The sequence below is a fragment of the Pleurodeles waltl genome, chromosome 8 (assembly GCF_031143425.1).
Source record: "Pleurodeles waltl isolate 20211129_DDA chromosome 8, aPleWal1.hap1.20221129, whole genome shotgun sequence".
In the NCBI taxonomy this organism is placed as follows: Eukaryota; Metazoa; Chordata; class Amphibia; order Caudata; family Salamandridae; genus Pleurodeles; species Pleurodeles waltl.
The window spans coordinates 67993636-68010241 of NC_090447.1; the positions used below are offsets into that span (position 1 = coordinate 67993636).

Below are 16606 nucleotides of genomic sequence, written 5' to 3' on the forward strand. Positions count from 1 at the left end.
TATGGTAAGAAATAGATGGAATGCAACAGAGCACAAAGAGCAAGCAAGAGTAGCTGCTCATGCTTGCTGAATGTGCTCATGGGATAGGACTTTCCCCCAACTTACTCCTGATACTATCCACTTTTTACATAACACAAAATGCACCTTCATGTCCAATATGGACATGAGGATTATTTTGCACTAGTAAACAGTTCTAAATGAGGCAGAAAGCAAATAGCGAGCACAAGCAGCCTCTTGCACTCGACAAAATGTGCTCTCTAACAGGATGTTTTACCCTAAATTAGTCTTAATCACGGGAGGAGGAATAATGATGTACTTATCTTCAATTTTGTGTCAAAGAGTAATGCTGAATTTCCAAAGTTAGTCTGATTATACCGATGTAATCAAAATTCTGCCCAGGCTCATATATTAGTAGTATTCCAACAGAATGTGTAATATAAAATACCATGGGCCAAAATATCAAATTTCTGATATTGTAAATGTAAGTATGGGTTTACTATACCTCCCTTCATACATATCTTCCCTAACCAATGTATCTCCTATATTATATTACTCACTATATTGTTTATAACATCACTGCAACATCTGAATTGAAATTATTGATGGCAACACTGGTTTGTGGGGACCCAAGTTATAGTTACCTTAGGGCAGAAGTTATATTTGCTTGAGATAACTAAGACTGATGAGTTTTAGTGGTTTGGTTAGTTGCAATGACTACATGTTATTTGACATATTAAGTTAAATTATCTCACTATAATTTCACTGTGACCTTAGTTTTGTCAGTGAATATATGTATGTCTGAGTACACACACACACACACACACACACATATATATATATGTTTACAGAGGGTTTGCCTGAGGGTCAGGTCAGGCCCTGTGGCCAACCACAGCCAAACACAGCTGAAGGCCCTGGGCAGTGGTGGTTGGATTAATGTATAGTAATAAAAATCACTATAAGTAAAAAAAAAACATAGAAATTCACTTAACAACCAATGGTTACAGGGACGTTATAGTTAGGCTCACATTTTAAATGTATGAAACCACAGAACTTCACCAATTATAGGTGTGTGAGAGGGAGAAAGAGACTAAAAGAGAGAGAGAGAGAGAAACACAGAGAGAGAAAGAGAGTGGGAGGGAGAGAGGATGTTTATCTAATATTTGCGTTACCAGAACCCATTCTGGCCCGCTATGCTACAGCCTGCACACTCTCAACATGAGTTTTGTTTCACTCATAAGGGGTTCTCAACAAGCATTGGGCGTGTTTTTTTGCCATAACACAAGTATATGCCATAAAAGTGAAAAATATACCTTGAAATACATTTTTTACTCTTACCCTTATCTTTAATGCCCCTTACCTTCTGTTCTTCATTCTTCATTCCTCTTCTGTATATAAACTATTCTAAATCTCAAGCCTGTCTGTGTTATGCTCTTTATCTTAAAAATTCACAACAATATCTAATAATTCTGCAAGTATTTGCTTCTGAAATAGCACCCACTAATTATAATACTTTAAAAAAAAGAAGTAATTTTTCAATTTTTTTAATCTTTGGTACGTTTTAAACATTGCACCATAACCACATTTGCACACATTGGCCAGTCCACCCACCCCCCCCCACACACTAATCATCATACTTAAGTCACTAATGTACAACAAAGAAGGTGGAGAAAATACATTGAAAGTGCTATAAATGGTTTCTTTTGGCATGGCAAGACAAGCACATTTGGCCGGATGTACAAAAATGCAATTTTGCATTCCTTAACTAGCAACTTCATAGACATCGCTATTTAAAAGATGCAAAATGCTATGCACAAAGATATAGATTTCCTGATAGCAATTCCTACAAAGTAGGAATCGCTATTGCGAAATCTGTATTAAGAAATCCCATTGCATTTGAGTAAATGGGCCGGGTTTGCATTCCCTTAATAGCGATTTCTTCTTAAGAAATCGATATTTAAGAAATGCAAAACCAAGGATTGCAATGGGATAATGACTCCCCTTGGTGCACCCCAAAAATAGGGATGCACCTGTAGAGCACACATATGCCTAGGAGACATGTGTGCTCTACTGCAATAAAAAAAAAGCATCTCCAAAATGCCCAAATAGCATTTTGGAAGAACATGGTACATCATAATAGGAAATGCAAGTAGCAAATCCCTATTTGCATTTTCTAATCTGGGAATTGCAAATTGCAAATTCTAGAACGTAAAAATTGCAATTTGTAATTCCTTAAAGGTCTTTGTACATTATGAAAGTCGATTCGGACCATTAAAAAATGCAAACAGGCTTCATACATCTGGCCCTATTTAACCAACAGACAGGAAGTGTGCTACTCGCTGTAAAGTGTTTCCTTGCCTCATCAGTGGTAGTAAGAATTGTATAAATGCAATTTCAATGTGTGCTCATTGATAGCAAGACTGAGGTGCTCATTCTGACTTCGGCGGTAACTGAACCGCCACACCGGCGGCGGTCTTTTGACCGCAGCCAGGGTGGCGGTGCAGACCGCCAAATAACAAGTGTGGTGGTTTGGCCTGTGCCAAACCGCCATTTCCCCGTTGCTACCACGAGGGCGGTTGCACCCGCCGGGCCATAGACAATAATCTCCAACCTGGCGGGACACCCAATACCACCAGCGGTATTCCGAGTCCCTGTTCCGCAAGGGATTCCGTGGCAGTAGCACCGCCGTGAAATCCCTAGCTGAAAGGCTACCGGCAAAATGAATTTGCATTCCAGTTGCCAGTAGATGACTCTCCCGCCCACTCCTAGTAGTAACCCCCCCACTATCTCCCCCAGTAGAGACCCCACCACCCCCCCACCAGGAGAGACCCTCCACTCCCCCAGTAGAGACCCCCGATACCCTTACTGAACCTCACCCCCCAAATACACCCACCCACAACCTGACACACACTCACAATCACAACACCCTTACACTCATGCGAACACGCATCACCACAATTACACACAGACACACAAACACTCCACTCCCACCCCCCATTTATTACACGCAAACACCCATTCACACACCCCACCCCTCTCCCCTTGGGGAGGACACTTACCTCGTCCAATGAGGTGCTCCTCCCGGAGGTTACGGGACCCGGCTCTCCCACTGCCAGCCCAGCACTGCCATCAGGACACCGCCAGGCCGTATTACAGCTGGTGGAGTCCTTTTGGCGAGGGGGGGCCGGCGGAGGGACTGCCTCTGCACCGCCAACCGCCAGCACGACTACTGGAGGATTTCCATCCAAATTGAGGCTGATGTCCCAGTACTCAGAAGGACCGCCAGCACTGGTGGTCCTCTGGTGGCCGCGAATTTGGCGGTCTCAGCAGAAGACCGCCGAAGTCTGAATGAGCACCTGAGTTTCGTAGTCATCTCTGAGTAGATAATCAGATTTTGGAGAAGTGTTTCTTAAAAGAGGTTTTAAATATTATTTTAATCTGTGTTTGGTTTTTGATCTTCTTTCCTAGGTGCCAGGAGCCTTGGGTGACGCAGCCAAGGTAGGACATTATTGCGTTCTTTGACAGATTTTAAAGGACTGTATATCTTTTGGGCATTATTATTCAAGTAATGCTTGATAAGAAGATTATCTGAATGCATATGTTAAAATGGATTTAGTAGCCCACCTAGGCATGATGGGTTTGTTAGTAAGTGAAGAAATTTGGACATACCAATTTAATTAACACCACCTTATTATAACACAAGCTTTATTCGGACATAAAACCATCAAAGCAGATAACAATACTCCATGTAATTACAAGTTACAAATGAAATTAAAAAGAAAAAGAAATATTAAAACTGTAGAAACACCATTCATTGCTAACAATAAAAACCAATGTAAAATTATCTCAGTGTATACCCTAAAAACGTACATATTTACAGATTGCAATATTTTTAAAAAATGAATTCATATATACCATGAAGCCACAAGGAACTTGCTAATTGCATGAATCAGAGTAACAGAAGTATCACTCTTTAAAATCCTGAGGGCAATAGCAAATTGTCTAAAACCCAACTTCTGACAAACTGGTGGAATCCACTTGCATCAAGGAGAAGTATACGGTGTCCTCCAGCTGCCAGTAAAAGACAATAATGGTGAATATCCATAATGGAAACAGACATACAAACTCTTTCCTAGAGAGTCAGGAATATGATCTAAATAAGGCTCACACTGGGGGTACCACTTGAAATCAAGAAATGTATTGGTCAGTTGTATATGTGATGTACCAAGGAGATAGTTGTTCCTGACATAGGACCAATAAGCTGTTTTCAGGGATAGTTTATGGGCCTTCCCTAAATCCTGTGGATTCACCCAGTAATTCCCAAGTCCCAAGGTATGAAACCAGTTAGACACATGCCTAAACCATGGAATATAGGCTGCATTAGTTCTTTTTAAAAGATCAAGAAGAGAGTCCCTGTAAGTAATGAGCTGAGGAGTCATCCAGATTCTTACCCAAAAGAGTAACGGTCTTAAAGCTATCATATCAAAATACGGTTAAAACCAAGGTCCAAAAAGATGGGAATCAAGGGAGTACTGCATGGGCACGCAAGTAGTGCTCTAGCAAAACTATTTTCACCCACAGACAGTTTAGTGGTTTTACAAAAGCCCCACACCTCAGCGCCATAGGTAGCAGCATTTTGTGCTTTGGCCAAGTAAATCTTTATAGCCAGAGAGATGGCTTTCGTGGCGATACTGTTATAAAAGCGCAAAATGGCCACAGATCTATGTTGAAGAAGAGACACACTCTTGTTGATCTGTTCTTCCAGTGCAATTTGTTAGAGATCCTCACACCCAGATAGTCTAGCTAGCTTACGTTTCCCGAAGGAGCCCCAGCTAAAGTGATAATACTTCTGCTGAGTAGTCCTGGTCTAAACACCATTAATTTGGTTTTACTAACATTCAGTTCCAGCCCATGGTTGGTACAGAAAGTTATAAACTTATCAACAAGAGTCTGGAGACCCATTGGAGTTTTAGAGATGAGGCGGGAGTCATCTGCAAAGAGCAGTATAGGGATTTTTTGCGCATTTAGGGAGGGGGCATCATTTTGGCAAAAAGATGCAGCTTGTACCACCTCAGTTATATATAAAGTGAATAAAGTTGGTGCCAAAACACATCCTTGAAGAACCCCCCGCTGGATGGCAATGTGGTCAGTTAGTTCTCCCTGATTACCCCACCTCACCTGGGCATATGTGCCCTCGTGTAACTGCTGTAAAAGATGGATTATATTCATTAGAGTACCTATATATAGAACATCCCATAGTTTTTCTCTGGGAACTATATCAAACGCAGACCGCAGGCCCACGAAAGCAACATATACATTTTGTTTGGTAAGTGTTACATATTTACAAAACCTGGTCCACGGTACTAGTTTTAGGGTGAAAACCTATCCAAAAGCTGTTTAGCAAAAATATTTTGGAGATTATCAATAAGGCTAATGGGTCTATAATTAGCAGGAGACTTCTCCCTTTTTATAAATGGGAACTATTTCAGCCCCTTTCCAAGTACTGGGTATTGGACCCCCAGCTGCTATTGCATTGGATACCATATTTATATAACTGGACAAGATCACTGGCTCAGACCTATATATATGCCCCGGTATCTTGTCTGGGCCTGGGGCTTTAGAAGGTTTAAGGGAATTAATTGCAGCAATTGTTCCTCCAGTGTAAAAACAATGTGGTCATCCTGACTGCGCACATCCGTTCCTGATGATGGGCACACTCCTGCCAACTGCTGGGAGAGAGAATCATGAGTGGAAAAATTATAAGCGGAGCATAAAGGTTAAAAAAGTGATCAACCAAACTCTCAGGTTGAATATGAGTGTGAATTATGCTCTTACCCTCTCTGTGTCTATCAGACAATAATTTCCAAAAGAACACATTGTTATTATATCTAGCAGCATCCAACAGATTCTGCCAAATTGAATCATCCCAGCTTTTCTTTGCCTGAGCTAAGGCTTTATAATAGGCTCATTTGGCTGTTCTAATTGCCTCCTGTGGACGGGACACAGTGGCTAACTTTAGTGAAAGTTTAGCCTTAGAGCAATCCTTGATAAACCACTCCCTGATTTTATGTGTGAGGTGAAGTTGCTTAGTATGAATTTTCATATAAAAGATATTCTGTAACTTGTGTGTCATTGTCTCATGAATGGTAAGAATTGGGATGTTAGTGACCTCGTGTTCCTCATAGTTAGCCATTGCATAAACAAACAATTTATAAATCTCTCTAATCATATATGGATTAGAAAACACTTTTGGCCAGCTAACACGAATATGGCTGTTATCCAAGACTGGCTCCGGGACAACAGTGTAATAGATGTTCTGGGACCTTCTAAATTCGACACTATGTAAAGTAAGGAGCAGGGAGTTATGGTCGCTAACGTGGCGAAAATCCACCTTCATATCTTCCAGCATTGGCCATAACCTGACATCCAATAAAAAGTAATCAATAAAAGTAGACTACTGGCCTTGTTTAAAGGTGGAGGCAATACTTGAATTGGAACACGGGCGGCTGTGGCAGGCCCTAAGTCCATACTTGAGACACAGTGATGTCAACTGTAGGGTAGCACAGGAGCAGATACAAAACTGCTCATTCGTCAAATGTGGAATACCCCAATGTTCATCCTCTTCGACCGTTAGGTCATTGCTTAAATATCAGGGTTCAAATGTGCAATTCATATCCCCTGCAACCACTAAGTTGGTGTTGGGAGGCAAGGTGTCTAGGTATTCAAACAACTGAGTCATGGTCTGGGACTCCAATCCCCACGGCACTGACCTTGCATATATATTAATTAGAATTACCTTGAAGCCTCTATTAAATACAAGCTGAACACCTAATAAATCCAGGAAGTCAATTTTTAATACAGAGTGGCCGCACTGCAATTTCTTGTTTAGCAATATCAATAAACCTCCCTTGGCGTGACCAGTATCCCCGTCGGCAGGTTGGACCATCACATGATATGATAAGAAACCATCCAAGGGGACAGGGTCCACAGCCCAGGTCTTCTGGAATAAACATATATCCTGCTTATTTATATAGTCAACCCATTCAGGATCCAGCAGTTTCCTGCCCAGCCCAGCCAGATTCCAGCACATAATAGAGAGTTCAGCACTAGTTTCACGTCTCTAGGCATAGGACACTGGATGTCTCCACAGTTGACAAGCTCATGAGACACCCCAAGCCTACCCACAGAACCCAAAATAATAATTGGGCCATAGTATTTTGAGCACACTAATTCCCCTAGCAAGTACTTACGCAAATAGTCCAATACTCCATCTTCTATCTCACTAGAAGGAAAGAACCATCAGCCACACAAATCATAGAAAGGGTCCCAATATCACAGCCTCTTACATATACTGACTACCTTATACATCAAACTACTTTGCCTGGACATATTTTCAAACAATCATTGCCAAAGCCAAAGGGTTTTGTTAAATAAACTGTAAGTCTTCTCAGTATGGCTCCCTATTTCATCTGTGTTCATGGTTAGAGATGTATTTAGACTTTGCATGAATTTAGTGGATAGATTAGAGCGTACATGCATGATTGCATGATTAAGTGTGTATATCAAATGACCACAGATTTATGCATTCATTATCCGTTTGTGTTCTAACTAATCTATTTAACCATTAAACTATACATTCAAATCAAGCCATACTTTATTTCAACCATTGGTCATAAAAGTTACACATAGAATAAAAGGAAAGTGCATTCATTGTCATTGTGCTCTAACAGTGACTTAAAATAAGATTTAGAGTAAACAATAACTTTTTTAAAACCTTCAGATACTATCAATAAAAAAAACAATCATAGGCAATAGCCTGGTGTAATCCACCAATGTCCCAATACATAACTTAACATTTACAATCCAGAGTTTCTAAAACATCAGTATCAAAATGAGAAAATAATATAATTCTTTAAAAACTATCGAAATAGTTAAAAGATGGTTACAGATTCAAATTTCCCGACTAATACCGTCGTCAAAATAAAAACCAGACAGCCCAACCCAAGATTTAAAATGCTAGGTTGATGTTATAAAGTGGCACAGTTTTGTAATAATTTAGATGACATGCTATGACAAAAAGAACCTTCTGCCTACACGGTCAAATCAGTCATAAAAGCTGATTTTGGACACGGTCAAATCATTGACACATGCACCGTGCAACAAAAACTTATGTCATGACTTAAAACAATTATCAAGTTCATATTAAAATCGTGCAAAAATAAAACAAATACATACAAGTAGCTCATTACAGCTAACGCAGGTGATAAAATGGCAGAAACAGAGGATGATTGACCGCATGTTGCCTAAAAGAGATCTATTCCAAGGCACTGGCCAAACCACATGGTCAAATGGATCTTTGCCCGTGGTGCGGGCTAAGCACTAGGACCTGGCACTGTGATAGCCCTATAGCGAATGGACCAAGCTGCTGACAGATATTTAGTAACCGCACTTACTACTAGTGTGGAGGGGTCATATTTGCAAATTCTATGAGTATCAGCACGATCATACAAAAACAGAGCCTTACACAATGGGATGATCCATTTATCCCTTAGGCTCTTGTATAGGGGGCAGAAGAAAAGGACATGTTCAGTTGACTCCACATGTAGATTACAGTTTATACATTTGTCAGCCTCAGAACTATTCTGCGACCATCGAGAAGTGAAACTGTTACCTGGTTAGGCACCATAACTATACCGAAGGAATAGAGCACGAGCGCGTGCAGGTATTGGGAGATCTAGGAATTACTCAGGCCATGGCTCCTGTTTAACAAGCAGGAATTCTGATGTTAAATGGCCCACCCTGTTGCTATGGAGAGTCTGCTCGTTAGCCTTCTCCCAATATCTCAATTTGACCAATGGGATCCCATTAGCAGGGATTGACTTGTGCTCTCCCAGAATTGGGAGAAGCCCAGATCGTCCCAGACTGATTTAATCTCCCTCAGCCATCTGACCTTTTTCCAGCTGCTTTGGTTCCTTATAAAGTCTTTGATAGCCTCACAAAAACGTTCTAGTTCCTCTGTTTTCCAAAAGCGGATCCAATATAAAAGGGGCCTCAAACCGGCTACGTCTTTGATGCTATTCATCCCGAGATCAAGTCTGAGAGGGATCATTGGGGTGCCTTTCCCTGTCCTGACTATGTGCCTAATGAAATCGTTCTCTTTAATTTGTAGGACGTCCTGTTCTCTTTGGAAGCCCCATAGCTCTGCACCATACAGTGCAGCGCCCCGGGTCTGAGCTCTGTAGATTTCTGCAATGGGATTTAATAGGGGGCTAACTACAACTCTGGCTTTACGTCTCAAAGCCCCTCCTCTTTGACATATTACATGTGCTCCTTTTCTAATATGTGCATCCCATCTACCTGAGTCCATCAGCCTAATCCCCAGATAATCAAACTCGTTAACCCTTTCCAATGGGATAGAGTTCATTAATATACTGGCTTTCACTTTCTTCTTTCGCGAGCTGCAGACCATAAACTTAGTTTTCCCGACATTGACTTCCAGGCCAAAGTCTCTACAGAATAAACAAAATTGGTCGACCAGATTTTGCAATCCCAGGGGTGATTTTGACAAGATGATAGTATTGTCCGCATAAAGCAGTCCTGGGATTTTTTTTACCTGCCAACCTAGGTGAATCATTATTACAATTAGTTAAATACTTAATACAGTTGTTTATGTATAAGAGAAAGAGGGTGGGGGCAAAGGCACAGCCTTGCCTTACTCCTCTCTCAATAGTAACTGGATCTGTTAGTTCACCATCCTTACCACTTCTGATTCGGGCAAAAGTGCCTTCATGAAGTCGAACAAAAAGGTTCAGAAGACCTTTAGGGACTCCCATGTTGGTCAATGCCAGCCATAATTTATTCCTTGGTACTCTATATTCATTCATCCATTCTTTTATTCCGTCATTCTCAAATTCAACCACAAAACAACTCATGAAGAAGCTCTTGATTTGTCTTTTGAAATGCCTAGTTAATCAACTTTTCCTCTAGCTGTAAAGAAATCTCATTCCTGCTAAAAGCATCTTTTAGGAATCTATAGGTATTAAGGACCATATACTTTGTATTTGATGTATTGATTTCAAGAACCCTCTCATCACAAAAACACGTACATTTATTCAAGAAGTTTTGTAGATCCATGGGAGTAAGGGAAATTAATGGAGTGTCATAAGCAAATAGAAGTGTTAATATGGGCCTACCACAAAATGTGGGGAATCATGAGTAAAGTCGAGCAAATACTGAAGAATTTCACAAATAGGGGTATTTGCTTTAGTGAACACTGGACTAGTGGTTGGAGTTACAGAAACGGGGCCTCCTGTGAGTTGCAGTCATGTCACTTGGTCTACTATACACACTAAACCAATGGTATCCCCCTATTTAGAATTGACTATGACAACCTACCTATAACTCCCTAGTATATGGTAGGAAATGTAGGTTTAGGGACTCCAGTATAGGTGGTACACCCATAGGTGCACTGCAGAGGTGCCCAGTGTCATTATAAAGGCAGGCCTACCTTGCTGGCTGCTTTTAAATTAAAGTTATGCAAATTTGACATTGGAATTAAAAGTACTTCCAAAGTCTTAAACTACCTTATTTTTACATATAGGTCACTCATAGGGTGTGCCCTACGTCCCCCAAGGTTAGGGTGTAGTATAACTATAAGCATTGACCTTATATAATATGTTTTATAAGCCCTGATGAGGAAAAATGCATTTTTCCCTTGTTGTAGTGAATAGACTCCATAGGCTAAAATGGGGAGACTATTTTGATTATTAAAGTCTCCAAAGAAGCTAGAAATGGCATGTTTGGTCTCATACTGATTGTTATAAAAACTGCAACAACTTGTCATTGTTGGATTTAATATAACTAGTTCAGGGAAAGTGTTTTAGAGGTCTTCCTAATAGTTAACAGTGTCAGCTCTATAGTGCCTTTCTCTGACGGCCCAGCCTCTGACAGCCTGGCCAGGATGCCTTGATGAGGTGTGAAGTAGCCTGGGCTGAACGCAAAGAATGTACCTGAGGGAGGAGACCTGCCTCAGCAAATGGTGAAACAGGATGGGGAGAGAGCAACCAAATTGGTCTTCAAAGAAAGGAAGGGCATTTGGTGCAGCTCCGAACCTCCCCTATTTCTTCCAAACCCAGATAACCAGGTGCACTCTTGATTGGATTAGGAGAGGGTAGGAAAGGGGTGTGTTAAGTATTTTTAGCCTCACCAGTGGGTGGGCTCGGCCAGATCTAACCTCCAAAATTCAGTGTCTGCCGTTTTGGATTTTTAAGCAATGTTGCTCCCTGGGATTGATTCTTGCCATACTTTCTAGGAAGTGGTCATCCAAGTCACCCTAGTAGCAAGGATGCATTTGGCAGAGCTGCAGCCACACCTCAGATCTCTGCTGCAAGAAGATACAGGCGAAGAAGGACTGCCCTGTTGGACCCCTGGCCTGTACCTGGACACTGCATTCACAAGGACTGCAGCAGCTGCACACTTTGGGCTTCAATAAGAAAAGGACTTTGCCTTGTTTGTGCAACTCCAGGAGAGGGCTCCCTGTAAGCTACACTTACAAAGGAGCTGTCCAGAGTCCCCTGCATCAAGTCCTGCAAGAAAAGCACAGCTGACCAGCGTCCAGTGGCCATTTGAGGATTCTGACCAGGTGCATTTTGAGAATTGTAGTCCCAACTGCCAAGGAGCAACTCAGAGTTTCTGGAACCTTAGATCAAGTTGCGGACACCACAAGAACACAAAAAGGACCTCTGGATGAAGATCCAGACATTTGGAGACATTTGGAGCAACTATTGTAAACAGCTCCATAAGTTAAAGAGCTGTATTCTGGGAATTGTAGTCCCAGACCCCACAAGACAAACCAGACCCTCTGAACCCTTGGCCAGAGGTGTGGACCACTTTCCTGTATTAAGAATCACTCTATTTTAAAAATGTTGTGTTGTATTTGTGTGTGTTTTGTGTGATTTTTTAATACTTTACACACCTGTCTTCTAAGATAATCCTAACTGCTCATTGCCAAGTTACCAAGGGTTGATCTGGAATTAATTTATTGAGACCTAACTTAACCTAGTGGGGTTTTTTAGCCTATTACTAAGTGTAGGTACTTAGCTGCCCTTACCAATAATTCACTTTCCAAAACAGAAACCGTGCCTCCTGGGAGCTGTAGTCAGGTTACTCCCTCTACTTCACACACTAGACAAATGCTGCACTTCCAGATCTCAGATCAGTACACGTCAATTAAGAGTTAACAAACAGGATTATTTGGAGAAGTGAACACTGGGCTGGTGGTTGGAGTTACAAAAACAGGACATTCTTGCAGTTGTAGTCATGTTACTCCCTCTATTTCACACATTTAACAAATTTCATACTCACAGCATAGTTAATTTGACAGTTAACACAGAGGTGTATTTGGGCAAGTGGACACTGGGTTAATGGTTGGAGATAGTGAAACTGTGCCTTCTGGGAGTTGCAGTCATGTCACTCCCTCTACTACACACACACTATACCAATGGTAACCCCCCCCCCCCCCAGGTGAGTAAACTTCAATTGAGAGTTTCACAAAAAGGGTATTTGGTCAAGTGAACACTGGGCTGGTGGTTGGAGTTAGAGAAATTGGGCCTCCTGTGATTTGCAGTCATGTCACTCTCACTACTATACACATACCAGTCACATTTGGTGTATTACTTAAGGCTTGAGCACTATATTACCATGTTACACGAATCCTGGGATGTGTTTTGGATATTGCAAGTTTTACAGGCACCATTTCATCGTATGGCATGGCATGGGCATTGGTAGCTGTGGTGGTGGGTTCAACAATACACATTGACAGTGATAAAACTCAGGTTATTGAACGTTGGTTGAGTACATGAACAAGACAGTGGCAAAAGGTGAGCTATGACCTTGCAGGATATTGCAGTTTTGTGACTGATTTTCTGTGGTTACTTACCAGACTCCACTCCCCCAGATATTTCAGTCAAGCCCTTGGGTTGCAAGAGGCCAACACCTTCTCCTACCATGGAAAGGATCTTCATGGGGCATGGGGAGGGCCAGCGCCAGTCTTTTGGGCATCCATGTGCTGCCTGGAGGCCAGGAAACTGACCTGTGCTCACAGATTGTTCTACCTCTTCCTAATGTCCTCCTTTGCGTGCAGAGTGGTGCCTAATGCATTCACTCTGTTCACAATCCTTTGCTTCATTTCCATTTTCCTACTGAGAGGAGTATGCTGGACCTGTCTCCAAACAATTGTGGCTCTACTCAGATTTTATCCACCATGACTCAAAGTGGATTTTTGGAGACGGACATCATGGACAACTAAAGTGGGTGACAGGGACTTACTTAACAGGAGAAGTGCAATAGGGAGTGGATGGACAAAAGAGTGTGCAGGGTCTTTAATGTGACGGTTTGTGCCTGCTCTAATTTGAGATGGTGAAATTGTGGTCTTCAGAGTGCAGGGGCAATGCAAAAGATAGTGGTCTGTGAAGGGGTGTGTTATATAATCTGATTTGCAGGTGTGTCCACTGGGTGAATGTGTGTCAGCTGTGTTGTTTTTGTATTCATCCAATAGGCCCTTGTCTGTTACATTGCTGAGGGTAGACTACGGCGGTCAGCCGCCGTTGCCTTGCTGCTGCTGGGGGACCATCTCGGTGACTGTGTGTTCACAATAGGTTCTGTGGTTGGCCAAGACGTTGGTGGTGCTAGAGCTCAGACTGCCTACATAGCAGATTGCTGCACTGCTGGCGTCCTCACTTTTTTGCTTGGTGGGTAGCAGTTCTGCATTTATTCATTTTAATACTGTAGTCTGGGGATAACTGGTGCAGCAGTCTTTTTGGGACCACTAACATGGCAATCTGGAGGCCTGACCACCAAACTTGTAATCAGGCCCTTTTTGTATATTTTTTGGGGTGACCTGTGAATAAACACTAATAAAAACTTGTTTCAAAACATTTGGAAACCACTCAGAAAACACCACTAAAATCCACAAGAAAATAAACAATGAAAACAGGAAGGCCTACACACTTGATATAGTCAGACAACACAGAGATCGGAATGTTTCTGGTGTGATAAATACTGATACGATACAAATATTGCCTGAAAAATGGAGCAAAATGAGGCATAACATGCCTCATTATTACCAAACATTTTGCCTCCAGTAGTGAAGGGAGGTTTTATCTTCCTACATTTATGAGGGAAAACAGTAGTTTGGAGCTTTTTGCACAAATCATTATGGCAATACGTGTGGTCACAGGAGTTACTTCACATATCACACATCATTACGCCGAGTATAACTGGGCCTTAGTATTTTCTTTACACTAATTCCCGTAGCTAGCACTCATTTAAATAGACTAAAACTCCATCTTCTAGCTCAGTAGGAGCAAAGATCCATCATCCTAACAAATCATGGAGGGGGTACCAGTATCACCACCTCTTACATATAAGGGCTGATTAAGAGTTTGGTGGACAAAAACACCCATCACCCAAACTCCAGAGGCAGTGGTCGCGGCAGTGCGGTCAACCTTCCTGCTGGCCCCATTATGACTTTCCCACTGGATGAACCATTGGAAACCTTGGTTTCAGATGTTCAGCACAGTGGGAAAGGGGCAGCAGCATTGTCACCAGTATATAATAGAGCAGGCAGCAATGCTGCTGTATTCAGGTGGCACCAGCAACCTCAAAATGTTCACTGTCTGCACAGGGGCCCCGCACTGACCATGCCACGGGCATGGGCAGTGCAAGGGCCCTTCTGTGGACCCCAGCACTTGTTCTCCGCTAGCCTTTTCTTTGCTTTTGAACCGCCATGAAAAGGCTGACAGAGAACAAAATTGTAATCAGCAGGGCGGCACGAAGTTCAGGGTCGCCCTGGCTTATTGCAACCTGCACTGCCATCAGCCTGATGGGATCTGAGTTTCTGGCAGTGATGGCAGGAGGTTGGTAGGTCTGCCCGCCAACCTCATAATGTGGCAGTTGGTCTGCCACTGCCGTGGTGGTCTGACAGATACTGCAAGGCTGTCGGTCTTCGGACCGCCAGCCTCATAATCTGGCCCATAATGCCTGCAGTATGCATCAAACTACTTTGAATGCAAATATTTTCAAACAAACATTGCCAAATCCAATTAGTTTTGTTGTATAAACTCTAAGGATTCTCAATTAATTCCCTATTTTATATGTGATTCATGATTATAGGTGCATTTAGAATGTGCATGAATTTAGTTAATAGATTGGAGTGTAAATCTGTGGCTGCATGATTGAGTGTGTGTTTGAACTGACCACTGATTTATGCATTAAGTAGATATTTTTAAAATGCAAAAAAAATCAACTATTACCTAATGCATAAATCAGCATATTGTGAAGCTATCATACAACTTAAAGATAGATGTCCACATGCACTTCTGATGCATTATAGCGCATAGCATTCAAAAGAGAAAATATCTCTTGGGTTGGCAGATTGCATAGTTCAGGTCAATGTCACCAGCCCACGTATCCTATACCATGGTGGAAGGTGTATCAAAACAACATGCCATAACAAACACAAAATGCAGTGGAAAGGTGGCACACATCCTTCCAACTGACATTAGGGCCAAGCCCTGACATGCTGCAATTTCCTACAAATATTAAAAGGGGGGCAACACTACCAACAACATAGAATAAACAATATTAACCCCCAAAAAAAACTAAAAAATCAAAAACAAACAAAACAAATGCATGAACTAATACAATGCAAAGTCCAACTTTTTGCTATCAATGAAGGTCTACCATACCAAGAATCCATAGCGAGAATATTACTCTACAAAATCTAAATTTGTGGTATGTATAAGTAGTGCATAAGTATAAGTATAACTTTATACAATCAACACAAATGTCAAAAATATATTTATTGATACATATTATTAAAACAATTGCAAATAATCAGTCATTTATATTTTACAAAATCTAGTTGAACTGAATAGTAAACTTTACATGTATATATGTTAATAAATGAATAAAACAATAACCCACACACATTTTAAATCATACCACACAAGTAAGCAATAAAAATAAATATAATGCAATGCTACATAAAAAACAACACAATAACACCACAAATTTAAAACACATAAATATTTCCTACCCATTGTCGCTGAAGTTCATGAACTCAGCGTAATCCTCAGATATTCAAATTTCACAAATAGAATCCAAAATTCTAAAATAAAATATCAGAAATGCTAATTAAAAACTAAAAATATAGGAAATATTAAAAAATATTGATTGATACATAACCAAGTGCATTTCCTTTAACAATAAAATTAATATGATGGCATGATCCTGAAGTCACAAAAAACAAAACACCTGTAAAACAATATAAAATATCCCCAAACACAATACAAAAAACACAAACATCATAAATGTAATAATAACAACTCTAAAAACACATACAAATAATATATTTCAGTGAATATTACATTAAAGCATGCACTATAAATTAAGCCCTACTACACTCTACTACTGCAACTAAAATGACAACCTAAGATTTAACAACTGAACAACCACAAAACACTAATTTATACTAAATCTAAAAGCATCACCCTAATTGCTAAACCTAAAAAGTACCATAGTATCAGTCATAACTGATCAAGAGAGTAGA

At 41.0% G+C, this 16606-nt stretch overlaps 1 long non-coding RNA gene across 1 annotated transcript in view; it reads left to right on the top strand.

Annotated features, from left to right (window-relative positions):
* The window catches only part of LOC138249055 (uncharacterized), a 71896-nt gene that overhangs the window by 20412 nt on the left and 34878 nt on the right, over nucleotides 1–16606 (top strand). The window contains exon 2 of the long non-coding RNA XR_011194689.1: nucleotides 3466–3495. This is a non-coding gene — a long non-coding RNA (uncharacterized lncRNA). The remainder of the gene's footprint in view (nucleotides 1–3465; nucleotides 3496–16606) is intronic.